General features: G+C 40.1%; 1 long non-coding RNA gene across 1 annotated transcript in view; it reads right to left on the bottom strand.

Annotated features, from left to right (window-relative positions):
- Window positions 1–21,253, bottom strand: part of LOC144286219 (uncharacterized) — a 29,173-nt gene extending 7,920 nt beyond the window's left edge. The window contains exons 1-2 of the long non-coding RNA XR_013354294.1: window positions 21,056–21,253; window positions 7,913–7,976 (exon numbers count right to left, since the gene is read on the bottom strand). This is a non-coding gene — a long non-coding RNA (uncharacterized LOC144286219). The remainder of the gene's footprint in view (window positions 1–7,912; window positions 7,977–21,055) is intronic.
- Between the last annotated feature and the right edge of the window lie 4,690 nt (window positions 21,254–25,943).

Genomic DNA, 25,943 nt, shown 5'->3' with positions numbered 1-25,943 from the left:
GCCTTGAATTGGGAATGGCTCAGCAGCCAAACGGCAGCAGGAGGAGGTGTGGAAGAGTCTCCACCGCCAAGGCAGGGCCTGCGTGTGAGCCGAAGGGCCAGCTCCACTCCACTGAGGCGTGCAGAACCGAACCCAAGGTCCCCACGGCGGTACTGGGCAACGCAGACGTGCTCGGAACCTGAGTCCCGAGGGGACCTGCAGCCCAGATCGGGAGTCTCCAAACCAAAGGTACACAAGCATCGGTCAGGAAAATGAGCAGGATGCTCAAAAGACCGGGCAGGCCAGGCACAGCGTGGGGAGACCCTCGGGGACCAGGGGGACCGCGAATAACCCAGAGCCACCGCCCCGTGCCACGGCTCTGACTGTAGCTGACTCCCACCGTGCTCCCAGATGCCACTGAGGGAAACGGAAAGAGGTCCTTCCCCATGCCCTTCATTGAAAAGTGACCAACCTTTGAAATGACAGGTAACTAAGATATTTCATTGTTGCTGAAAAAAAAAAAAATCACTGGATCAAATCGAGGCTCCTGGGCTGGAAGAAATCAAGGCATCTCCTCTAGGCAGAGAAGGGCCTGAAGAGTGAAACGGAGATCGATTCTTTAGGGAAAAAAAAAAAAATCACATTTCTGCCCTTCCTAAACTGTGTGCACATGTCAATCTGCTATAATAGGTAGCACTTCTCCATACTTGGGTTAAACTGTCACCTGTCACAAAGTCACTTCACCTACCCTTTAACCTTCCACTACCCGTACACACGCACACGCCCAGCTTCGCTACCTCCTAGCACTGCTATCTGACACTCTCTGGACGATAACACAGCCGGAGAAACATCGCTAGGAAAATGAAACGTGACACTTAAGAAATTTTTAATCTCATGAGCTTTAGGATTCCGTGGGTCAGATGACAACACATCACACAAGTGGAAAGCTCAAGCTGACAGGTGGAAAAGCTCTGGTCGTATCTGAAAATTACAAAATTCAACTCCAAAATGGGCGGGCGGGTGGGGGGGGGCTTTGCAAGGAGGCCGACCTGGGGACAGAGGCCTTCACTGCCAGTAACCTGAGAGCAGCCCCCCTCGGCCCCAGGGTCCCCAAGGTGGACACAGCTCGCTTGGCCCGGACCGCACGGGGGCCTCCGGCATCAGCGGGGCCACAATGACCAGGACAGTAGCCCAGGCTGGGGGGGGGGGGGTCACTGGAAAGGGGTTTCTGGTCACCCAGCGGGTCCTTTCCAGCCACACCCACGCATGTGCTTCACAATCGTCATCGGCACATCCTTTAAAAACGCCAACGCCACTTGCAAAAACATGCAGTGCGGAATACATCGCCAAAAAAGTCAAATTAGACATTGATGAGCCTGAGGTGGTGAGTGTCTGCGGACTGACAATGCGAGTGGTCTCTTCCCACTGTCTGGTCTGTGATGTGGTTGTGTGCAGATCGGGTTTAACAAGTTTATACACAAATCAATCTGCCCTTAGCAACTGAGAGATGACCCCAGCTAAATAAAGCAAGCCCGGCCGCGAAGAACTTTCCTAGCATTTTTCAAAGAAAAGGCTTAAAGTAACAGTATCTGCTTAGTTACATTTTTCCATATTATAATTGATAGTATAACGTTTATCCTTTAATCCTATATCATGATCAAAACGTGGATTTACTCTTTATAGGAATTGTGAAACCAACTAAGATACTTCTGACTGAAACCGAATCAGGTATCATTTCAGTTTATTTCAACGTCAAGAGTTTCATCTATTGGTTCCCACAAATTAGCAGCATTTGGACTAAAACACACTTTTTAGGGAAATGTTTAAATGTTTGACATTTTATATGTGAATTTGCTTTATTATCCTTAAATGGAGACTTATTTGCCCTTTCATTTTTTAAGATTTTATTTATTAATGAGAGACACAGAGAGAGGGGGGCAGAGACACAGGCAGAGAGAAGCAGGCTCCATGCAGGGAGCACATCAGGAGCTCCCTGACGTGGGACTCGATCCTGTGTGTCTCTAAGATCATGCCCTGGGCCAAAGGCAGTGCTAAACCCCTGAGGGGCCGCCCTTATTGGCCCTTTTAAATTGAAATCAGTTGCCCCAGTACAGTCTGTCTAAACCTCATGAACGTTATGGTCTTAAAGAAAAAAAAAAAAAAACATTCATGAACTGTCGCCTGAGATTTCCCAAGTATGATCACACTGAACAGTTGAGTAGATTTCCAATGCTTCCAATTCCTACGCTGGCAGATCTTCGAGAGGTAGCTATATTTTTGGCAACATCTGGAATTGTGGACATCATCATTTTGCAGATGAAATATCTGAAGATCGGAGACATTCAGTCACCTCTGGATCGGAACCGGGTTTAGGCTCCGAGTCCCTGGAAACCAGGGGAGGGACCCTGCACTCCCTGCCTTAGCGCCTCAAATTCCTACAGCATCCTTTACTATTTGAATTATAGCAGCGATGACCGAGGAAGGACAAAAAGGGAATACATGAAGATAACAAATCCAGACTGAATTTGAAATAATATCTAAATCAGCACAGCAGTCATTTTTCTCCTGAGACGACTGTACAAAACCTAAAGTTTTGGGGGCTCAAAATTGGAAAGAATATATAAGAGCAACCCCAGCTCCAGCACCACTCCACACTTTGGCCTGAGAAATAGTTGTTCTCATTTCTTTTGTAAAGTATTCAACCTTGGAAAAACAGTTAATACCACTCTCTATTCACTGTAATCTCTTAATTCCCATTGTCTTCTTGGAGCCTGAGGCTTGTGTGTCTCCGTAATCCTTCCATTTAGTAACCATAATCTGCAATCTCTCCTCCTAATGCCAGTAATCCTTGGATTCTACTCAGGGCGAGGGGCAGTAACTTCCCAAGTCAATGTGTTGTCTTTTTTTTTTTTTTTTTTCCAAACACATTATCAAGTAAAAGACAATTCTCTTTGGCCATCAGAGGGTGAAGTGCATTTGCGTCCATTGTCCTCTTCCTCACTACACATTTTCTTTAAACGATTTCAGAAATTGTAAGCAAGCTGATTGATTTTTTTCCCCAGCCATTTGATGAAATGCATTAATCCAAAATGAGCCAGCACAGCACAACCTAATTCGCATTTCAGAAAGTCATAAAGTTTTCGGTCAGCTTGCAGTTTTAAGCTTTTCCGTGAGGAGACACACTCCAGTTACCACCCTTACCTCGCTTGTCCCCCCAGAGAAAGAGAGAGAAAACCAAACAAAACCAGGACGCATGGTGCCTGCCACAGGAAAAAGAAAAAAAAAGATGCTTTGATGAGAAAAGGTTATAAGAGTAAAAGAGTAAGAAGAAGAAAGAAGATAGTAGACAGAAGTGGTCTTTTTTTTTCCCCCCAAGAAATTGAAGAAGGGCATCAAGAATGTGGAAGACATAACACTAAGGTGAGAGAGAAGGGGAGCAGGTTCCCTGACACTGTCTAGCCCACCCTAATCATCTACACTCAGCCCTACCCTGACCTCTAAGGTAATAATTAGAAACAAGAAGGTTAGCAATTCCATGTCAGATGTAAGAGAAAGTAAAGAATGAAGTTCCTTGAGAGAAAGAAAAAGAGTAAGAAAGAAAAGAGAGAGAGGGAAAGAGAGGAAGGAAGGAGGGAAAAAAATTGTTAAAGCCAAATAACTAAGGATCAAGGATGTTTGGCCCTTGTCTTAAGCTCTCAACTTACTTGCTAGTCGCATGATGGCTAAAGTCTCATAAATAAGATGGAAAATTAGGTAGTTCTTTCTCAAAGGCTTTTGAGGTATTTTAATTAGTAATGGAAAGGTACCAGTGCATGGGGCACCTGGGTGGCTCACTCAGGTGAGTGTGGGGCTCCTGGTTTTCTGCTCAAGTCCTGACCTCGGGGTCCTGAGATGGCGCTGCAGCTCTCCACCCGGCTCTGCACACTCAGGGCCAAGAATGCTTAGGACTCTCTCCCTCTGCCTCCCACTAACCCCCCACCCCCATACCCCATGTGTGAGTGCTCAAATAAATAAGATAGATAGATAGATAGATAGATAGATAGATAGATAGATAGATAGATAGATGATAGATAGATCTTAAAAAAATAGTACCCGTGCCAACGTGAAGTGTCCCGTACATTCACTATATACGAAAGGCTATTTATTTAAACACTAGGAAAGGGGGAAATGACCCTGGTGTATAGACGGACGCCACAAGGGAAAAGAAATAATATTTCAAAGTTCAGTGGGTAGCAAACGGGAACCAATGATTGTGATGAATTAAATTAAATGAAAAATCAACTAACCGTTTCGTGAAGCAGATCCTGGCTCTGGCAATCGCCATACGGCTCCAAGCGCCCAAAGGGGAACGTGGAGCTGCGGCCTAAGGAGCAAGGGGGAAAACTAATCTTTTTAAGGCACCAGTTGCTCGACCAGATTCCAAACGCTGAACTTGCCTTCCTAGAAGATTGCTGGTGACCAAGTGACAACCCTAAACTATCGTCCGGGAATCAGGAAAGGAGCAAAAATTGAGAAATAACAACATGCAGTATACTTCATGATCACCAAAACGCTTACATTTTTTTTTTTTTAAGCCAAGTTAAGGTGTCCGGTTCTGCTTATTTGTGAGGCGAGGAGGAAGCGCAATAGGCACAAAGAAACCTGAGGTCTTAAGCTTGTTTTCTGGGCTTTATTCATGATAGACAGGCCTCATATTAATGAGTATCCCTTAAGCACCTACTCTTAGCCGGATCCTATGCCACCCCTAGAACCAGCAATGGACAAAATGGAGTGCACACTCACACTCGCGGGGGGCACCGAGATGAACACGCTGTGCTGAGGGTGTTATCAGTGTATAAGCAAAACTTACCTTAAGAGAAACAAGAGTCTCACGTAGGAAGTGAGGGTTGGGTTTATCTACCCTGTAGGCCGCACGCGAGTGGAAACTACAGCATACAGCCATGACCCCAGCCACGGCCCCTTTACCACTTCAGAAGAAAGAGGAAGACACGTTTCTGAATCGCCTCGTCCCTCCTCTAAGGATACAACTAGCATTTCAGGGGGGACACGTCTCCAGTCGTACCGTCCAGAGCACCACAGAACATTGGGCTCCCACAGCCCCCGCCTCTGGAATCTAGCAGCACCTCCTCACCCCCGTCACCGTGACCATAAGGCCCCCTGTCTGCTTTCAAACACTCTGTAGGGAAGCAGCCCCACTCTCCCAGGAGAACCACTCCCTTTTATGCCCTTTTTTCTACACTTGTGCTTAAGCCACAGAAGCATCAGGGAACTAATGCCATGGAAAGAACAGCCTTACCTTTCAGTTTGATAAAGGTTTTCAACCCAGCTCTACCCTTCATGATTAGGACGTTAGGGATGCACCTGTGAACACAGGCGATCATGCACACTTCAGAGGGTGATTATAAGGATAGTATTAAATGACGCAGGCACAAAGGCCTCACGAAGTGTCTAACCCAATGCGGATGCCCAGTGAGATTATCCCGATCAGGTGACAAAAGAAGAAATGGAGGAAAGAGTACTCCTTAGCAAAGTAATTCTCTTAGAAGATGACAAATTCTGTAATTACGTAGTGGCCACGTAATTACTAGCTGCTAGGCTAACGCTGAAGTGGCTGTGCCAGGCAAAGGAAACAGAATCGGAAGATGCTCGGCCTGCCTTCAGGACACAGCACTGTGCTCCATCACAAACCATCCATTTGGCTCTCCAGAGACACTGGCCCTAACTTGTGAAAGGTTAGCCCCCACCGAGAACCCAGAATTCTGTCCTGCAGGTTCCCGTCATATATGTTACAGTCAGAAATGCTACCGGACACCATCCACTTGTTTTCATCCTTGCCCTAATAATTATTGCGTGGTCTGTAAAGCACAGCCGTGACCCTGTCTCTCCGGTAATTCTGGGTGTAGCTCACAGCATCAGCCTGTAGGTAATATTATCCTCATTGCTACAGGTCAGGGGACTGACAGAGTCAACTTAATCAACATTAGGATAACAAGTGTAGTAGTAACTAACAGTAGGTATTTTCAATGTTAATTATTATATTTATTAAATAATGTGGGGCACCTGGGTGGCTCAGCAGTTGGGCATCTGCCTTCAGCCCATGTCGTGACCCCGGGGGTTCTGGGATAGAGTCCCTCATTGCACTCCCTGCAGGGAGCCTGCTTCTCCCTCTGCCTGTGTCTCTGCCTCTCTCTCTGCATCTCTCATGAATAAATAAATAAAATCTTAAAAAAATTAATGTGTTAACAAGAGAAGTATATTATTACATTTATCATGAATAGTCACATTTATTATGAACAGATTGGTTGCTGATTAATAATCAATCTCATTTAATGCTGGTTCACTATGTATCAATCACTCTACTTCGTGGCCTAAACACACTTCTTCTTTCACTCTTTATTTTTTAAAAATCTTCACAATAAATAGCCCTATTGTACCAGGGAGAAAACAGGCTTAAATGTCTTGCTCCAAATCATACGGCTAACAAGTGATTGAGGGAGAACTTCAACCCACATCTGTTTAGTTTCAAACACACTAAGCTATATTGCCTTTCCTGATATGCTTCCAAGTGACGCTCAGATACAGTGGCCAACAGAATCTTTCAATACAGGGGCTTTCATGGAAAATAAAAGGCTTTGGGAAAGAATGCACATAATTAAATAGATCATGTAAACTGCCCCTACATTTAATTAAGGTTTAAAGGTAAAAACGAGCTGACAGGCTGGGCCTTGAGGGCTGTGGTGTTGGTCAGGACCCCACCACCTGGCTGGCCAGTCACAGACCACAGACCAGGCCGACTAAGAGACCAGCCGGGCAATATTAGGAGCCGGAATAAATGGTATTTCTAGAGAGTAAGAACTAAATGAGTATGTCATTAGGTACAATTTAATCTCACCTCTCCCTAAGCTTTATTACACAGAGCATCACACAATCTCAGGACTTTAAAAAAAAAAACAAAATAAACAACAACAACAACAACAAAAAACACCTCCCAAATCTTCCATTTACTGTTGCAGTGAAGTTCTGGGTTATAGATTTTTTTTTAAGATTATTTATTTATTTATTCATGGAGACACACGGAGAGAGGCAGAGACACAGGCAGAGGGAGAAGCAGGCTCCCTGCAGGGAGCCCAATGCAAGACTTGATCTCGGGACCCCAGGATCACGCTCTGAGCCAAAGGCAGGCGCTCAACCTCTGAGCCACCTTGGCGTCCCATCTGGGTTATATTTTTAACCTGCTTCAACTGTAGAGTCCTCAGCACCCCCGACTCCGTGGGTGGCTCCACGTCACTGTAAGTCCCCACCTCAGAAGCGTCCTTCACAGTTGGAACTGTGGGGGGAGCACAGAGGACAAGAGGTGACTGCCGGGACAGAGCACTGTTCCTTATTAAGTCAGTATGATTCCTTTAGTGGATGGAGGGGCAGCTGGCATAGACACGAGATGGCGTTGACGAGTTGTCGAAATGCAACGCTTCTCCTTAGCAATTTCATGTGGTCCCTGGGAACATCAACTCTTTCGATTTGCTTAAAATATATGTCGTCTTGCACACATAGCTCCCTAGAATTTATTCCAAAATGGTTATGCTTTCAAAGCAACGCTGACTGCTAAACTAATCAAGGTTCCTAAGGATCGAGAATGGCATGATCCAAGGAGCATACTTATTATTTCGGTGCAGGTAACAGCTAAAACAAGCAAACGAACCTACCTTAATTTAAATTTAGTACCAGGGCACTGCTAGATTGGAAAAAGGAAAGAATGAATAACTGCTGGACACATAACCCAGAAAAACGGCTCTGAAACGCTACCCTTTTTTGGTGTATGTTTGTTATGTGCTTACTCACACTTTTCTCCCTGACTTCCTGTGTCTTGAACCTTAAATTCCCTTTTGTATATTTTAAAATCTATCTGCTCTTCAAGGCCCAATTCAGTTCTTACCTCTTTAGGGAAGTCTTCCTTCCCCATCAGCTGGTCCACATAAATCTTTCCTTCACCCCAGTGCCTGCAATTGAAAACAGTTATTATCTTACAGTTTAACACTCAAATATCCTCCAGGTGATTAATGTCTGCTCATTTTAACCCCTAAACAGCATATAAGGTTTGAAGTCATGGCTAATAGTTGTTATTAATATGAACGATGATAATGAGCCAGCACTTGACTATTTACAGAGGACTTACTGCATACCGGGCACATAAGAGATGCCATTGAGTCACCACCACAACTCCATGAGGCAAATATTATTATTACATCCTCCTTAAACACATGAGGAAACCAGATTCTAGTCAGAAGATCATTTTGCCAGAAGACAGAGCCACAATTTGAATCCACTGCCTAATCCTGCTGCTACTTCTCCCACACACTGTACCTCTTGATGAGGACGCTATCTTCACTACAGCTAGGTAACTCCTGCTGGGAAAGGTGGAAAATTTTCAAAATGCTGCAGTATGAATGAGGTTGAATTCATAAGAACAATAGGTGACTGTTATAATTCCTTCTGTAATTTGGAAAAAATGCCTAAAGTCCAAATGACCCCAAAGGCCACTGGAAGCTGCACACTGCCATCACGTGTACAGAAAATTTAGTCACTGATGCAAAGGGGAGCCACCATATGTCCTTTGGCAAAGGTTAGGTTCTCCAGGACTCACTGAACAGACCATATTCAGACATCTTCATGAAATAAGATGTGCAGAATGAATGAATGAATGAATGAATGAATGAATAAATAAATAAATAAATAAATAAATAAATAAATTTTAAAAATCAGGTGGATGCCTGCCACTGAAACACTAAAACTACAAAGAAGGTAGATTCATGCAAAGTGTCAGTCAGGCTGAAGATTTGTTTGGACAAAATCAGAAGATTTTGACCTCTATCGGGTAAAGGATTGAAGAAAACCATGTTCGCATTGTACCTAAGGCATAGTTAGAAAGGATTCGTAATTGGTGTTTAGAGGACTACCCTCGGCTACATTAAAGGAGGAAATGGAGAGCTGGAGATGCTCAACTCCACAAAACACAAAATGGAAACCAAAGGAGAGTCATAAACACAGAAGACAAAGTGGCAAGGCTGTACTCTAACCTGGAAGTGACCAAGGGTGGTGGCCGTGGAAGCCTTCCCAGGCCTTCCCTGCCCCCCACCTCCCCTCACATTCCTGGGGAGCCCCTTCTTCAGGGAACAAAATGCCTGGCAGCAGGAGAAGCGGTGCAGCCAGCTTTATGACAAGGATAAATTGCCTTTTCTCCGCTGGGTGCCTGGTGCTAGATGGAATGTTGGCTGTAAATATCCCGAAGCCTCTCCCTTTTCCTCTCCTAAGGCTTCTTCCCAACACGCTAGCCCGGCCTTCTCCTTCTCCCTTGTCCAATTTGGCTCCTGCATCTCATCTTCCTTTTTCCCTGCACTCTCTTCCATCTTCCACTTCCCTGTCTGTCCCGGGGCCGGGGGCGGGGCGGGGGGGGGCATGACAAAAAGATTCAGAATCCCAGCACTCCACTTGCGCCTTCCGTTTCCAAAGTACTAGTTCACACTTCATGTAAGTGTAGGGTTTGTTACTGTTCTAAAATCTGTCCTTCGTGCCAGAAGGTAATTTCTTTTGACCTTTCTAAGCTTGTTTGTTCTCACTTTTCTCTTCCAGAAGGACTTTAGTAGTGGTGTTTGACCTCTTACCAGTCTCAAATCACTTCTGTTTTCTTCCTATACCCATCCTAAAGCCCAGGACCATAAACATACAATACTTTTTCTGGCAGTCTCTGAAAATTATCATGGAGATCTGTATTCTTTTTTGACATAGAAAGATGATCTCCGTAAGTGGAAAATTATTCCAAAGCATAGCTCTACAACAATTGAAGAACATATTAAACAAGATAATTATATAGAAAAACCAGGAGGTCTATCTTAAAATGTTGAAAGTCTCTGCTGCAAATTCGCCTGATTTTTTTTCTCCATTTTCCATGTTTTCCTAAAAAAAACAAAACAAAACTTTGAAAGAATAGACATGCATAGCTTGATTGACCAAAACCAAACAAACAAACAAAAAAGGGTGAAAAAACTGTAAGCCTTTACTACCTTCCTGACCAGGAAAAGCATCTGAGAATTGGATGGGCAAGTGGGAAACAGAGTAGAGGAAGGCAGACATCTGTCGGACAGTGAAACAGGGAGCTGGTGACAGTGCTTGAGTAGAAACTGGGGATGTTGTTTTTGTCATCTGGAAAGCTTTAGGGAGAATTAAATTTATTATTGAGGAAAACTTTTTTAGTCCCAACAGTTGTTCCAGTCCTACAAACTGCGTCCTTGCAACCTCGTTAGTTGATTGGAAAGAACTTAGATAATCCAAAAAGGAGAGAAGGGAAAGCCTGAGCTCTCCCCAGGACAGGGCTGAAACCACTCTTCCCAAGGAGTACGACGGAGCTTGTCTCAGTGAGAAATGAATTGACGGCGAACCTCCAATTTGGATGTTAGCCCCTTGGAAGTGATAATAGCCCCATCAGATTCCCAAGAGGAAACAGCTATAGAAATAAAAGGAAAACACCACAGCAATGTTTAAAGCTGAAGAGCACAAAAACACTGGGCAGAGCCTTACAAAATGGAACAATGGTCCAAGTGAAACCTGAAGTGCAGGAGCGCCAGACCGTGAAATGGAGAAACAATGCATGCCCAAGTGGGACTGAAGACTCAAAAGCTGCCATTAATTCAAGCAAGATCAAAACAGAAATCAATCTATTCATGTGACTTCCAAAAGATCATTAAAAACTAATTACTTTCTGTCTACCTCAAGCGCTTTGTTGCTTTAGCTGGTAAATTGTTCCTTCTTGCTCTTGGTCTAGATGGCTGTGGAATAAAGCAGTGTGTTCCAACTCAGATCACAGTGAGTCAAGTGGCCCCATCATAGAGCCCAGACTTCGAAGTCCTTCTAAGCATTATCACAGGCTCTCTATTTATCAGCACAAAGCTTATGTATACAACCGGGTCGACACCTAATTACAGAAAGCAATGTCGTGCGTTCTTCCAATTTCCACCCACCCACCCCCCAACCCTCCCAAAAAATCAAACCCTTCTCTTCTTTTCTAGGGCTACAGTCAGGGATTTGGCATGTTGGTAAATCAGTTCTTTTGTGCAGAAAGAGTCTCCATGACAGGAACAGAGATCGTTCTTGTTTCTTTTTCAAATCTGATGCAATAATCAAACAATAAAACAAAAACAAAAAATCTGCTACTCAAGCAAATTTATTCTGTCAAGTAGCAGTATCTTCAAGATGAGTACTACCTCTAAAAGCAAAACTTCTAACAATATTTATTTTCATTTGACTTTGGTAAAAATCTCATTTCTCTTTCAACTGAAATTTTTCAACTTACTTTCCTTCAAAATAAAACTCCTGACCTTCTTACAATTATATGTATGTATTTTCTAAGAAGATACAGTATGCTCTTAATTGTTTCTCAGGAAGTGAAGTGGCCTTCAGTGTCCCACAATTATATTTGTAAAAGAACAAACATCAATAGTCAGAAACAAATCATTTTTTAGAATCTTATTTGCATGTGGACTTCGAAAATGACAGCAGATAAATGTGGTGAAATGTGATCATGGATATTAAGATATCCTCTTTCCTGAATACTTTATTGTGTTTATTGTGTGATAAGATACAAGATACAATATACAATATACAATATATACATGTTCGTGCCTCAATTATTATCAGCTTTTAAAGATAATGGCTTATAGTTCCTTAGTACTTAACAATTTTCAAAGCTTATTGTATGTTACTTTCTCATTTGAAAGCCACAAAATTTCTTAAAACACCTTTCATTTGGGAAAATATTTCTTCCCATTTCATAGTAAAGAAACACATATGGGAATCAGCAAGGTCATATAGTCTGTAAGAACTAGATACTGGAACAGAATGATCTCCTTGCTCCCAGCAATGCTAATACAGCTACCGAGAAAAAGAGGAATTAATATTGAAGGTTTTCTATACACCAGGCCTCACCAGTGCTTTACGAACATTTTGTTTTATCTTTGCAACAGCTCTATGAGGCAGATATTATCTTTCTTACTGATACATATATTGAAATTCAGAAATTGCAAGTGCCTTCATCAAACTTACTCGGTTAAAATATGGCAGAGCTAGAGTTCCAATATGGGTTTTCTGACTACACAATCCAGGTTCCTTCTCTATTTCTTGATGCCATTTCTACCTATAAATTGGAAGTTGCAGCCTTTAGTTGCACAAAATCCAAGTTTAGTTGATTGGAAAACTCCACACATTTAAAAATAAAATAGGTGATATTGATGCTCAGAAATTGTAATTTAATACAAGTACAATCAAAGCCAAATGCCAACATGCAATCATAATACATCCAGTGTGTAAGTCCCCCATTTAGAGAAACATCTCTCAAGGATATGGCATAGCTGAGCTAAAAGTGTGCCCTTCCTCCACAAATCAATTCAAGCATGATTTCCTTAATAATCATCCCTCCCATCCTTTCTCCAATATATGATTTCTTCTCACTATAGATCACCTATTTTTTTCCATGGATGAAGAGTTGGTGCAATCCAGAAATAAATCTCATCACAAAAAAGTCAGGGACCTCCACCAATAAAAAGCAGATTTACTGCTAGGTCGTACAGTTTAACTTTGTTGAGAATAATGCAAGGAAGTATTAAAAAACACAAACTTCTAACCATGTAATTTTGTGTCTTATATCTGAAAATTTAGGGCCATAAGACAAATGGTCCTGCTAGGAGAAAGTAGAACTTTTTTCCTGGTAGGGTATAAAAGAGAAAGGAATACTAAAAATTGAAGGAAAATTAAGACAGAAAGAGACTTGGAATAATGAAATCTTAAGGCCACACTAAGAGAAAGAAAAAGTTATTTAATTAATAAGACTAGATTTCACTCATCCTTAGTATAAAAGGCATCTATCTTATTAAGAAGGTCAAAGATAAAGGGCAAAACTGAGCAAGTGTTGCTGAAGAAAGGTTCTTGAGCTGGTACTGAATATATGCCATACACATACCTTTTACAAAATAATGATTTAAGTTAGTTAGCTACATGTCCCAAACTGAACAGAACTTCTAATGTAGCTTCTTGACCTCCTCCCCCAAGCTTTTCTTCTCTTATCACCTTTACTGTCATGCCAGGGTTGGCAGGCTCAAAGTAGAGAAATTTCTTTCTATGCCAAATACGTCTTAACTTTTGCAGCAGCAGAGAAACCTAGAGATTTATGCTTGCACAATATCTTCAGACCTGCTACTTTCATAGAGCCTCTACTAAGTCGGAAAAATCATTCTCACTGATTGACTATGTGTATTAAAACACACCACTTTTGACAACTTACTTGACTGATTACATTGATTAGAACAATGATTAATTAAGTACAATCACTTTTTATTTGCTTTGCTTTGAATTAAGTTTGAGAACTCAAATTAGACAAAGTAGTCAACTTATGCTTTATGCTGCTATTTAATTAGGATGATTAGACAACAGTCCAAAGCTCTAGATCCAATTTCAATTACTTATCCAATGAGGAAAACTCTCTTATTCAAATACACAGCTTACACTAAGTATATTTGCTTGAAAACAAAGGGTATACATTGATAAAAAAAAGTCTATTCCTATAATTTAACATACACAAACTCTAGATAGAGGTTAGTAGAGTCATTATATGCTTTAATATAGCTACTATCTCTGTATGATAGAAAGATATTTTTTTCAGTTTTATTTATAGGAAACACAGAGTGCTTAAGAAAATTAGAAGTATTGTGGAATTTTCTGATTCCTGAACCTGGAGTTGGGGATGGCATTATTTAAATGCATTACCACTTGGTTAAAAAAAAAAAGAAGGCAAAGTTTCCTACAGTTATTTCCTACAGCAAAACAACTGATTTCATTGAACATCACAAAAACTGGAGTAGTTATAGTTTGTTTTGCTGGTACAAAAGCTAAAATCAACTTGGTGAGAAAAGCAATTCCTCTACTCTTCACCTGATATGTAGGAAAGAAATGCTACATCTTTTATTTTTAGGTGGTAAATTTAGCATACCTAGATGAATCCTTAGCTAAAATGGACACTTTCCAGAAAAGATATGTGTATCACCAAAACTGGCTCAAAGAACGTTGAAAAGATCTACACAAAGGAATAACCACTGAAGAAATTGTCAAAATGATATACTTCAAAGGCACCCAATACAAGTTTTCAATTGGAAATTTAATCATACCCTTAAAAACAGATAGTTCCCCTAATATATAAATTTTTCAGAGCAAAGAAAAAGATGAGAAGGCATGTGACCCACTTTTCTCAGCAAATATAGCACTGATACCAAACCAAGACAAAGCACAAGAAAAGAAACAACTAGGGTCCAATGACATTTATAAATTAAGACATATACACTTTAAATAGAACATTTAGCAAATAAAATTTATAGACGTATTTTCAAAAATTAAACATTAAGATCAAATTTGGTTTTTCCCAGGAATGCAAGGATGGTTTAATATTAGAAAATCCATCAGTTGTATATAGCAGCAATGTCCACAATAGCCAAACAGTGGAAGGAGCCTCGGTGTCCATCGAAAGATGAATGGATAAAGAAGATGTGGTTTATGTATATGTGGAATATTACTCAGCCATTAGAAACGACAAATACCCACCATTTGCTTCAACGTGGATGGAAGTGGAGGGTATTATGCTGAGTGAAATAAGTCAATCGGAGAAGAACAAACATTATATGGTCTCATTCATTTGGGGAATATAAAAATAGTGAAAGGGAATGAAGGGGAAAGGAGAAAAAATGAGTGGGAAATATCAGAAAGGGAGACAGGACATGAGAGACTCCTAACTCTGGGAAACGAACTAGGGGTGGTGGAAGGGGAAGTGGGCGGGGGGTGGGGGGTGACTGGGTGAAAGGCACTGAGGGGGGCACTTGATGTGATGAGCACTGGGTGATATTCTATATGTTGGCAAATTGAACACCAATAAAAAATAAATTTATTTAAAAAAATCCATCAGTTCTCTATATTAGATGACAAAAGACAAAAGCTAAATGATGTGAAGATACTGGATGAAATTTAACATCTGATTTTTTTTTCTCTTAGCAAAGTAGGAATAGAATGAAAATTTTACCTTAATAAAACGTCAGTACTGGCATTATATGATAAGTACCATACTTAATAGATGAAATATTAGAAACAATATATAAGTAAGGAATAATAAGATATTGATACTATCATTGTATATTCAATGGTTACTCTTTATCCTTGTCTCTCCAAGAAAAAAAGAGGAGATATAAAGATCAGAAAGGAAAAGATAAAATTATCATTATCTAAATATGATATTACCATTTATCAAAAAAATCTAAGAAAATCCACTTATAAATTATTACAGCTTATTAGAAATTTTATCAAGGTGGTCAAGTAGAAACTGCAGATTAATGTACACATTAAACTACAATTTACATTTTAAAACATACACTTTTTTTTTTAAAGTGCTGTGGATAGCCTAGGGCCACAACTATATCTCGCGTAAGTAAAAATAAAGTGGTCTGGAAAGATACATATCAATTTAAATATTGTTGATGCTTCTCAAGAAAGAATCAGGATTGATGGTTATGACCAAAGAAGAATGTAGCTTTATCTATAATACAGGTATACCTCAAATATATTGCCAGTTCAGTTCCAAACCACTGCAATAAAGCAAATATCACAATAAAGTGAGTCAAATGAACTTTTTTGGTTTCCTAGTGCATATAAAAATTATGTTTACACTATACTGTAGTCTACTGGGTGTACAACAGCATTATCTCTTTAAAAAAACAATGTACATACCTTAATTTAAAAACACTTTATTGCTAAAAAATGCTAACCATCATCTGAGCTTTCAATGAGTTGTAATTATTGATCACAGATCACCATAACAAATCATAATAATAATTGAAAAGTTTGAAAATTGTGAGAATTACCAAAACATGATGTGGGGACACAAAGTGAGCAAATGCTGTTGGAAAATGGTGCCAACAGACTTGCTCACTGCAGGCTTGCCACAAATGTTCAATCTATAAAAAAAAATGCAGTATCTGCAAAGCACAATAAAGCAAAGTGCAATAAGATGACATATGCCTGTATTTTTGGGTTTTATGGTCTAAATATATTTATTAGTAATATTAATAAATGAAATTGAAAATATACAAGAATGAGCTTTAACTATTTCTACATTTCATACTATCTATACTATTTCTTAAAGTTTGCATTATTACTGAACTCCAGGATAACATCAGGAAAATAAAGGAGCACATACTACGTAAGCTCATAAAAGCTAACTTTGCTGTTAAGTGTGCTTTATTGTTGAGTTAATGTCTATGAGAATTGGTTTACTAACATTTTTAAATTTTGATAAATAAAATTTAAGAATATTAAGGCCAAGGACTGGAAAAGTTTGTATATATATTCACATACATGTCTAAATGTGATTTCCCTACAACTTCATTAGTATTAAAATATAAAAATTTTATTATAAATTCAAGTCAATGAAATAGGTTTATTGAGAAAAAAAGGAAAGTTATTATTCAAGATTATGACAAACTTTTTAATACTATTTTTCAGAAGAGACCGCTATATCATTGAATTTCTCTTTCTCTCTCATAGATATTAAACATCTGGTAACCAGGTTCCTTTATGTACTTGTCAGAGGCTTGAAAAGCTCAGAATGATGGATATCTGTTCCCAAATCAAATAGTTCCTTAAAAAATAATAGTAACATTTTCAAGAACTTCGTGTACAGTGACAACTCATTTCTTTATGGGCAGTACACCTAATTGTCAGGAGCAGGCCTGGTGTGAGCTTCAGATGATAAATATACTCCACATGCAATCCATTGTTGAGAGAAAAGAACCCAAGTTCATCTAAAAGGAAAGACAATAAAAAGTACACAAAACTACCTTCTCAAACTCATTACACTCCACTAATATTGCACAACAAATCTGATTTCCTATGGTAAAAAGTAGTGTTTGAAGAAATATAATTTACTCTCAGGTTGTTAAGATCTTGAAGATTTTTATTTATATCAACTGATACTCACCTAATCATAACGTGTATTCTTGCATTTTACTGTTAGCTATAAAAATCATGTTCATGTTTACTCACATCTTCTCTAATTGAAAAACATTTTGGAGCACCTGGGTGGCTCAGTCAGTTGAGCATCTACCTATTGTTTTCGGCTCAGGTCATGATCTCAGAGTCATGAGATCCTGCCCCAAATTGGGCTCTGTGCTCGGTGGGGAGTCTGCTTGAGATTCTCTCTCTCCCTCTGTTCTCTTGTTCTCTCTTTCTCTCTCTCTCAAATAAATAAAACTTTAAAAAAAAAAGTTTTTTACTCTTTGTCTACTCACACAGGAGAAGAAAAGAGTGTCAACACTTCAGTGCCCTCTAGAAATCTTGCTCAAGCAATTCTGAGGCATGTGGATGAAACTGAGTCATAGAAATTTTTTGTTGTTGCTAATTTCTCAATGGAAGGGTCATTCTTCATTGGATATTGAGGCTCAATGGGCAAAATTTGTTTCAGAGGTGCTCAGCTTCCCTGAGATGATGAGATTAAACTGTAGGTCATTACTGACCTGAAAAGCTTTTTGCCTTCACAACTCTCTAGGGACACTGTCTATGTGTACTCTCTATAAAACGTGTAGTGTCTTTCTGAAATTCTCTCCAGGAGCGTCTTTAGAACCCGACCTCTAGGGAAATGCCAGACAGATGGGCAATCCTACTGTATGTGTCATAAGTCCGCTAGGGTCATCCCTCTACTCAGCAAGACAAATGTGAGGATCCTGGAGGGCAGAGGATATATAACACAGTGAGATCCTGTGCCGCAGAAGCTCCTCATCTCCCTGCAACACAGCAGAAGGAACTTTGAAGGAAAGAGCAGGCAGGCCTTGTGGGAACAGAAAAGGAAGGCCCCTGAAGGCCCAAGTTTATAGGTCCACCATCAACCTCTCAAGGAGTTTAGAGCTCACTCTTTTGTATATCCTTCTTATTTTTTGAACTTGCTCTTATCCTTTACAATAAGGAAGACATTGGCAATAAGCACTCAGACATTTAACTGCAAAATAAAGATTTAATATATGATCAAAGTTAGCATCCTGTCTAAAGCATATTGGCACTTAGGAGGAATAACAAAAAAACTGCAAGAGGATAACATAGTTTTCTAAGTGAAGTTTGGTGGCTCTCAAAAATCTTGTACATTCTCAATTTTCATCCGAACTTAATTATTTTGTGGGTTCAATTTCTGTTTCCAGCAAAACACAACTTCCTAGTACTGCGGAAGAAAAGACTTATAAAATGGGCTTCGTGGAGCTCAAATAGCTCTTAAAAACAATATCTTGATGAGTTAAGTGTAAATGAGCCAAAACATATGGATTAAATGTCCCTTTAAATACACATGGCTTTAAAAATTAAGGGAAAAAAGGTTTTGGCAAAATGTGTTTCAGATTTGGTTGAAAGAAAACATTTGAAAGGAATAGTTTGAGGGACTGAACTAACCCAAAACATACCTGAGCTCTTCCAACCTCGTATAGAGCAACCAATTCTAAAACATATGGATTTTATACTATAATTCCCCTACCACACCCATCCTGAGTTCTGAGTTCTTAGTTTTCTTGCTATGTTGGAAGACATTAAAAACAGTCGTGGTGTCAGTACCGTGTTGAAGAGACCATAACCTACTACTGTGATCAGTTTCAGTCAAATAGATTGAATGGTTTATTGATCATCACTCCACAAAAATAAAAATAGTTTTCGTTTTAAACTCATAATATATATTTATCACTAGCAGCCCCTATCAGACAGTTAGACTACATTACAGAAAAACACTGAGATAAATATAAGACCTGGCCAGAATATGAAATGACAGGATATCCATGTTGTGACTCCCTACTTAACCCAAGTCAAGTAACAGACAAAAGGTCAACAGGAGAACACCAAAGCACAACCTGAACAATGTCAGATAATTTTGACCTGCTTGGAATATTTCAAAATGTACTTATTTGATGCAGATGACTAGAAGCAAAAGCAAATGGCCAACCCAGGACTGAGTCCAACAACTGACAGGTCCTAGGTCCTATGCCATCCATGCCTTATGTTTGTCTTCAAAGTCGCCCCCCCAAAACACACACAGATGGTAATGTTATCATTAAACTCTACAAGCAATGACATTTATTTCTAACATGTGATTGGGGTTAAAATTAATAAAAATTGTAGGTATCAAATAGATAAACCGTTAGCTTTATGAGTTTGTGAAATTATTTGTATTGCTATCCTGTTTTTTTCCACATGAACCATTAGGATTTACTCTCTTAACAATGTTCACATATCTCCTACAGCAGTGTTAACTACAGTCATCACATTGTACTTCACACTCCTAGTACTTATTCATCTTAACTGGAAGTTTGGACCTTTTGACCACCTTCCACCATTTCCCTCATCTCTCACCTGTGGTTACCACAAATCTGATTTCTTTACATATGATTCTGATTTTTTGTTTTGTTATTTTTATATTCCACATGTAAGTAAGATCACACAGTATTTGTCTTTCTCTGTCTGACTTGTTTTGTTTAATATAATGTCCTCAAAGTCTATCCGTGTTGTCAGAAGCAGGATTTTTATAGCTGAATAATATCCCACTATATAGATATAAGCATGGATATCACATTTTTTTTCATTCATCTATCAATGGACACTTATGCTGTTTTCATGTCATAGGTTTTTGTCAATAATGCTGCTATAAATGGGGGCACAGGTAGGTATCTCTTCAACATAGATTTTTATTTCCATCAGATGTAATCCCAGAAGTAGAATACAATATGATACTGGACAATATGGTACTTCCATCAACTTTTTGAGAAACCACCATACTGCTTTCTGTAGTGGCTGTCCCAGGTTACATTCCTACCAACAGGCACTAGGGTTCCCTTTCCTCTCTACATCCTTATTAGCATTTGGGGCCACTCGTCAAGGACTGAGGTTCTACCTTCTACTCACGAGATCAAATCTACCTTCAGAAGGAAGGAAGGAAGGAAGGAAGGAAGGTAGGTAGGAAGGAAGGAAGGAAGGGAGGAAAGAGAGAGAGAGAGAGAGAAATGATCAATGAGTATTGAAAAACTTGTCATAAGAAGAGTTGTGAAATGCATCTATTTGCTAGAGAAACAATGTCTAAAGAAACAATCCAGATTGCTATCCTGCTAGGGGCCTAAAAGAAAAATCGAGAACCTCACACTGATGAGGTAGTGGGGTGGGTGGGAGGGGAGGTGAAAGCACTCTCAGGGAGACAGAAAGCCTCTCTAACATGTGACTGAAATGGACTGACAGGGCAATTGAAGAGATAAACGGTGGATGAAGGTCAGTCTGGCCTCATTCCTGTGCTCTAATTTCCTTTTAAAGGCGTGGTGGAACTACAGCTTTATGTGTTGAGTTGAGGATTTACATGAAATATACTTAGACATACTGCTTCTACACAAGGGAATTGATGCAAGTTCTTAAAATTCCTGCAGTTCTCTCCTTGGGGAGCAAACACTCTATAGCTAAATCCCATAATGCACCACCTTGCCAATACTGCTAAGCCCCAGATCAGTTATCTCCTCTGTGGACCGGGGTCTGTGGGCGTGGAAGTTTTAAACCTAAGAGTTATCCAGATTGTGACAAGGTCAAAATTTGCTGTAGCAGCAATTCTCTTGTCCAGGATAAAATAATTCCCTTATATTTTATGCCTGTCTGTTGTCTTCAGTCAAGGAAGCTATTATTATCCTTTCTGTGGTAGATTTTTAAAAATATATTCTGCTTTGTTTTTCCACAGACTTGAAATATTTTTTAAAAATGTCTTTGTCCATGCCTGCCAAAAGAAATAAACATAAATATCTATAAAGATCAATGTACACAGACTCGGCTCCAAGATACACCACTTCCCACTGCATGCTAAGTAACTACAGCAATTCTCCTGAAGGCTAATAGACAGTGACCGAAAGTGTTCAGATGATGTCTTTCAAATGTATTCATAGAGAATACTCTGGTGGTGGCTTCCTCTTGTGGAAGAACAAAGGTTCACATTTACCTCAGATTCGAGCATTGGTTCGGAGAGTCATTTGTCACTGCTAATGTTTTCCCATGGAGCTGGACTGCATGTGGGGAGAAAAATCCCTCTACCCCAGAGGAAATCTTGAGAGTTGGCTGCTGTGCGGTTTAGCAGGGAGGTTGTGGTAAATGTCGAGAACCACCATCTCATAATCATATGCTTGCAGCTTTCAATCATGACTCTGTCAAAAATTTAAAGTTGGAAAATTGTGAACCACTTTGGACAATCAGAGATGTTACTACAGGCTAACAATAATAAAACAAGCACAACGTACAAGGAGCCTCTGCATTTTACCCAAGACTTATTTGGCAGAAACAGCATCACATCCTCCTCTCTGAACACCCTGGAGTTCATACCCCAGAGTCCGAAGACCCAAGTCCAATTTCTGGCTTGGCTACCTGCTGGCGTGGTATTTAACCTCTCTGAAATTTAGTTGACCCTGAGATTAAAAAAAAAATCAAATAACAGCAATAAGGCATGAAGGGTATTACATATGCAAAAGGATTTTGTATGCAATGAGTTTCTTTGTGTCAGCAACATTTTCTAAGGCATACTGAACTCAGAAAGCCTAGAACATCAAATAAGAGTGCAAACTCCTTAAGACTCAAGACCCCACTGTTGTTTCCTTCATATCTTTCTCTCCCCTACCTTTATGAAATATATTTCCTCATATCCACAAAACTAGAACAGAATTTATCACAGATCAAAATGCTAAATAGATATAGTTAAGCTTCTAATCTATTGAACTGAAATGACCATGTCATTTTCAGTCATGTCCATGTAACATCATGCCCAAGCCAAAATAAAAGTTCTGGAAGATCAGAGCATTCTGATGCTGAGCCTTCCACTAGAATATTAGACTCCGAGATCCTTAGACATTATATCTGTGTGCCAGTTGTCTCTACATACTACTCATGAGTCCTATGAACATGGAAACGGCAAGGTCTAAGTCTCTCCATGGTCTCAGGACATGGGACAATGAGGTCAGAACCCAAAGACAGGTTGAGACACACTGACCACTGTAGAGTACAAATTAAGGATAGCAACCTGGGACCAGAGTAAGTGAGTGATCAAGATGATCTGAATACAACTTTATATAATGCTCCTTTGAAAGAGGAATAAATAATAGATTTAAAACCAGCATTGGAAAGACTCCCTATGCCAGGCATTAGTTTGTAATTTTAACAACAGGGGATGGACTTACAGACATATTTTAGCAAAGTAGCAAAATAAAAGAGCTAACATTAAGTTGGTGCTGTTTCTGCATCAGACACTGTTTGAACACTTCACATGCATCAACCCATGGATCCTGATCACAGCATCAAGAAATGGGAATCCCCCATTTTATAAGTTAGGAAGCTGAGCCACTCAGATAAAGAACTTGTCTAAAGTTGCACACATCGTAAGGAGTAGAGGGAGAGGGTGCAATAGCAGAGATATGGGGAATCTCTCTATTTACTGTCAGAAGCTGCAAATCCAGTGAGTTTCACTTCCCTTGTTTTTACAGATGGAGACAAGAAAGACTCCGTGCTTGACCCAACACCACACTGCTAATTGGTGGGAGAGCTGGGACTAGATCCAGGTGTTCTCTGCTCGCTTACAATTCGGTCTGAGCACTGGGAACTAGTGGCTCTAGACCACAGGAGAAGGCCATCCCCACTTAAAAACCAAGGCTAAACAAACCTGTCAAATGCACTTTCTTTTCTGTCGTTCTCCTCTATGCTCAGAGCCACCAGGTTTGTCATCTTCTCACATAATGGGAGTGACCTATAACTTCTAAAACAAGTTCATCGCAATCTCACAGGGGATATTTAACGAGGGCTGGCATATTAACTGCTAGACCAGACCTGTGGTAAATAAACAGAAGCAGCTCATGATAGAAATCATTTGAAACCGCAAACATCAATTGAGAATCACCTTATCCAGGAGAGGGCAATAGGTGTTGTGGGGATTACAACAACATACAAGATAGATTCCTTCTTGCCATCCATCGGGAAAAACAAATATGCTCACAAATAACCAATCTCCAGTCAAATACAGGAAGTGGTACAGGGACACAGATAAATGGAAAGAACTCAGACTGAGAAGAGTAAGTAAGGCTATGGGGAGAGAAATTAATAAAGCTGAGATTCAGCGCATATGAAAGAAATGAGACTGACTTACTCAATAATAGGTCCTCCTAACTGGAGTTTCCAGATTTACCATAGTCTGAAGCGTCAGTGATAATATAATATGTATATCCTTTCTCTACTAATTTGGAAGAAGCAAAGGAAAAAGGAAAAGAGATAAATACTTTTAACCCAGAAATTGGGGCTGGAGCTGACATCTGTTAAGTTCTTATCTTAATTGAGCCCAAGTGATTAATTTGTGGAAAAGCAGCCAGATTTATTTCAACAATATTCAATAGCGCTTGTTGATGAAAAAAGAGGTCTAATTTGCTGTATGAGTAAACAGAACATACCCACACATTAATATTTCCTTACCATTATAATAGAAATAAATCGATTCCTAGATTACCTAAAAACATGCACTGTATTGTGATTTGAGTGTTTGTAATGTGCTGGAATCTCCTGTCATGACAATTTCAAATATTCTAGAATCTCAGGATAAAAGGAAACCTTAAAGATCATCTGGTCAGATCATCCCATCAATGAGTCAATCTCTTCTACAACATCCCCACCAAGTGGTCATCCACTTTATGCTTGGTTGCCTAGAGGCCCAGAATTTTCTCCCTGAGCAGTATATTTCAGCTCTACACTATTCTTTTTTTTAAAAGAGCCCATCATGTCTTTCTGGGGTTCCTACCCATTGAATCAACTCCAACCCCTTGGAGTCATCTGTTCTTTCTTCCACATGACAATTTGGTGATTCTGATGATAACTACATCCCTTGTCCTCTCTCAGCCACCCCCAAGGCTTCTCTTCTCCAAGCTTACTCTTTCCAGACTTCTCAACCCACTCTGAAGGTTCTCCTCTAGACAGCCTCTAGCTTTTCTACATCCCCCTGCTTTGGTGGGTACACAGGTTGAAACACAATGTTCAGAAGTGGACTGAACACTGCAAGGAAGAATGAGACCACCCATCAACCTCCTTCTTCTCTTACCACAATGCCCAAGAATCATATTTGCTTTCATTAGCCTCATGTCCCTTGAAGAATAGGAATAAAGGCACCATATAGTACCTAAAACACAAAGATTTATTATTCTTTTCATAAGCAGGTGAGGAAAATCAACCCTTATTCATGGGTTTCCATAGGTGGAAGCCAATTGTAAAATTCATTTCAAGTGCTCAAATCAATCTTAATATCTTATGAGTGTTCTGCTCAATATGATAACTAGCATAGGACTCTAGGGTTACAGGATGTCTGAAACCATTTTCTGATCTTAGGAGGGGTGGGCCTCAGCTGGGCTAGACCAGTCCAAGGTCTTCAGAGATGCAGAGTGGTTTTGTTGAACCACTAAAGTGATGGAAGTACTAAGACTGGAAGAATAATTCACCCTGGGGTCTTTAAGGGATTCCCACAGCCCAAATGCCATGGAGAGCAAATATGAAGACTGGTTTTGAAGGGAGAGCACAAGGTTGGATAAATGGAGTCATGAATTCAGAACTCTGTGGAGACTTAATGAAAATAAAAACAGGTCAGAAACAATTTGGAGAAGACTAAAGACCAGGGTAGTCGGGTACAAGGATATGGGAAAAAAAAGGGGGGGGGGCTGGAAATCAGAAAGATGAGGGATTTCACAGATTTAAATACCTAAGAAGGACAAAAATCTGTTCAGAATCTGCAACCCAGACATTCACCAATACTGGTGAAACAAATATTGAAATACATTTAAAAATAGGAAGTATGGGGATCCCTGGGTGGCTCAGTGGTTTAGTGCCTGCCTTTGGCCCAGGGCGTGATCCTGGAGTCCCAGGATCAAGTCCCGCATTGGGCTCCCTGCATGGAGCCTGCTTCTCCTTCTGCCTGTGTCTCTGCCTCTCTCTGTGTGTGTCTATCATGAATAAATAAATAAAATATTTTTTAAAAATAGGAAATATGTTAAAATACACATACAAACAAACACATTCATATTTAGGGATATCTTGTTAATAATAGAAAAGGAACATTATTCTCTGGGCAAAGAATTAGAATATTTTGTATCTTTGAAAGTCACAGATTAACTAAATATTCCTTAAAAATTATTTTAAAATAGGATTCCAATTTCCTAATCTCTAGAGCAAGTGAAAACCTCAAATGCACACAAGGCCAGACGAATAGCGTAAATGTGTAAATCAGCTGGCTCTACTACAACAGGAAGTGCTGGGCAAATGGCACAGATCATGCTCCATCTAAAGAAGTCAGCCCCTCCTGCTTGGAGAAACTGGCAAGCAGAAGCTCTGGCAATACTACAAAAATCTTGGTCTGGGCTTCAGGATGCCACTGAGGCTACTTATATTGACAAGAAATTCTCCTTTTCTGGTAATGTCTCCATCCAAGGGTGGATTTGGTCCGGCATGGTGACCAAAGTGAAAATGCAGAGGACCACGGTCATCTCCCATGACTACCTCTACTACATCCAAGTACAGCTGCTTCAAGAACGTGTCCGTGTTCCTGTTCCCCTGCTTCAAGGATGTCAGGATTGGTGAAACTGTCACAGTGGGTGCCAGCCCTTGAGCAGAACTGTGCACTTCAGTGTGCTCAAGGTCACCAAGGTGGCACCAAAGAGCAATTCCAGATTCTCAGACTAGATATCTGCCCATGCCTACAAACAAAATAAAGGTATTTTCCCAGTAGAAGAAGGAGGAGGAGGAGGAGGAGGAGGAGGAGAAGGAGAAGGAGGAGGAGGAGGAGGAGGAGGAGGAGGAGGAGGAGGAGAAGAAGAAGA

The sequence above is a fragment of the Canis aureus genome, chromosome 1 (assembly GCF_053574225.1).
Source record: "Canis aureus isolate CA01 chromosome 1, VMU_Caureus_v.1.0, whole genome shotgun sequence".
In the NCBI taxonomy this organism is placed as follows: Eukaryota; Metazoa; Chordata; class Mammalia; order Carnivora; family Canidae; genus Canis; species Canis aureus.
The sequence above is the reverse complement of the archived record's forward strand: the minus strand, read 5'-3'. Positions and strand labels throughout refer to the sequence as shown.